We start from the raw sequence: 2,452 nt of genomic DNA, 5'->3' as shown, positions 1-2,452 counted from the left end.
AGTCCACCGTAATCCCGCAATCGTGTGTACGCTCAAAAATGGAGTGGTGGCCCCCTCGGGAGAATCGCGATGCTGAAATACCCTGAATCTGAATTACAAGTTTCCGTCTCCATTTAAAAAGTTTAACTCGTGGTTTTACTTGTTGTCGCGTCCTCTGAAAGCCACTCAATCGACACATAACCTCGTATATTGTGTACTGTGTCTCCTTTTAGTATGTGACAATGATATTCGAACGAACGTCATATAAATGCAAATTGTTTGAAAATGTTTGGGTGGAAAAGTTTGGAAAATTAAATGATTTGTTGGCACAAGGCAGCTTTGAGTTGTGTCGTGCGCCGTGGGGCCAGCGTGGAGTAGAGGGAGGGAGTAGGGAGGGGAGTGAAGACCGGTCCCAGACCGGTCCCGTTATGGAGGGGGGGAGGGGGGGAGGTTCACTCGCACGACGTAGCCCGCCGCCAGCCACTGTCATGCTGTCTCTCAGCTCTTGTGTTATAGAAGGGGGTGTAGCTCAGATGGTAGAGCGCTCGCTTAGCATGCGAGAAGTACGGGGATCGATACCCCGCACCTCCAGATTTTCTTTTGTAATAGGGGCATACAGCAGTAGATGCTCGATTTGGTTACAACACTATAAAGAATATTTGTGGGTAAAATCCGACAAATGTATCTGAAGTTATTTAAATATACGTGTGTGGGATATTTCCTGCACTGCTGTAGGGGGGAAAATGCGTGCAGCAGATTTCCGCGACAGGTCAGATTTGGGATTTTTCCTATGCACATTTTTAAAAAGAGAAATAATATTTTTGCGGGTGTTGAATTATTAATAATTGGATTCAAGGCTACGGTTTTGGTTTTACAGACTGTGTTCGCGTTAGCTCTCTTCGTAAAAACTAGTGAACTAGTGTTTCGCTGTGATTTGCTGATCCATTATAGGTTGAATTATTTTGGCACTGCAATCGGATCGCATGCGGCTGCTTATGGCTTGTTGCTGTATTTCTTGCCAGTGAGTGAGGGAGGGAGGGGCACGCCATTTAGGTTGCATGTACCATTACGCCTTGAGATTTATGCCACCAGCTCTTGGCTTGTGATGCAAACACAACATTCTTGAAGAATGCTTTTTTCTTGCCACTTATTTATTTCCTTGGTTATTTCCCTTCCCAAACTGAAACTGAACGTCAGCAAGACTAGTAAAGATATCTGTCAAAACTGTAATTTTTCCCTTTTCAGGTGTGCAAGAGCAGCTAGCGGTTTTCGGAAGTGTAAGCGACGTGCGTGTTGTGTGATAACCGGTGCTTTGGGTCTGACCGTGTAGGGTCACTTTCATTTTCATTTTGGGGCGTTTGATTGAGCTGGTTATGATGACAGAGGCGATATAATCGTGCCATTTTGCCTGTTATTAAGATATTAGTCGGAGGCGGCACAATCGGCGCGCACGGCGCTCGATATGCAGCATGCAACTCATGTGGCGAGCCCGCGCAATACTTCTATGTTACCGACTAGGAGAGGAAAGGATTTCTATCAGGACCGAGTGCAATTTTAATTGTGTGTTACAAAACACGTTTTGCATCCTGGTTATGTCATATGCCAAAAAGGTTTTGCATTTTGACATATTTTTTGAAAACTTGCTGATAAGGTGTTTTTGGGTTTCTGGAAAAAGCTGTAGTAAGTCGGGTATCGCAAAAACTACCGGCGAGTATACTACATGGCCTTGGTCCGCGTTGTCTTTTGCACCTCATGTTTTCAACTCCTATACAGCAGAGGCTTCCACTCAGAATACCGTCCTTTCTGATCCGTTACTTTGCCATTTCCAAGTTGTTTGTGACCTAGCCTTAAATTTATATAGAACGTTTTTAACTTGTAGCTACCCGGCTATTGTCGGAAGGAACACAGAGGCCTGCTAGTCGGCCGGCGATGGCCAATTGGCCGCCTAGGTGAATGGCGTGTATGGGAACAGTTACCCTGCGGCTGGTCGGCCGTGGGACATACGTCACTTAGCGCGTCTATCGCCTGCGTGCTGCTGTTCCAACCCCCTCGTCGGATATTTCGACCCTACACCATTCCCGACCACCCCCACCCCCTTTCTTGCCTCGTTTGTTGTTTTTTTTTTTACTCTCCATCTCCTCCCCCATGATTGCAATAGTGCTGCTAAACCAGAACGGCCCCGTATGTGTACAACATTTTTTTAGCCTTCTGCTCTTGCTACGTGCGCTATTATTTTTTTCCATTTTTTCAGCTTGTAAATAGCACCGATCAGTTAGCAAACTCGGACGCCGCCAAGCCGACTGCAGCACGCGTCTGTATATTCTCATGTTATCGCCAGCCCCAGGGCTGTTGGACGCGCGAGGCCCCTCATCCGCCCATCATACCCATATACCCATCGAAAAGGGGACCCGTCACAGGGGCGTATTAGAACACTCAAAAGTATCGAACCGACTGCTCAAGTCCCTCCCTCCCT

At 46.8% G+C, this 2,452-nt stretch overlaps 1 non-coding gene across 1 annotated transcript; it reads left to right on the top strand.

The window, feature by feature from the left end:
• The first annotated feature begins 497 nt into the window (after positions 1 to 497).
• On the top strand, positions 498 to 570 carry Trnaa-agc (transfer RNA alanine (anticodon AGC)). The gene has a single exon. It is a non-coding gene; the product is annotated as a tRNA-Ala (tRNA).
• The last annotated feature ends 1,882 nt before the right edge of the window (positions 571 to 2,452 follow it).

The sequence above is a fragment of the Frankliniella occidentalis genome, unplaced genomic scaffold (assembly GCF_000697945.3).
Source record: "Frankliniella occidentalis isolate FOCC.00 unplaced genomic scaffold, Focc_3.1 Scaffold104, whole genome shotgun sequence".
Lineage (NCBI taxonomy): Eukaryota > Metazoa > Arthropoda > Insecta > Thysanoptera > Thripidae > Frankliniella > Frankliniella occidentalis.
This window is presented reverse-complemented; position numbering and strand designations above follow the sequence as displayed.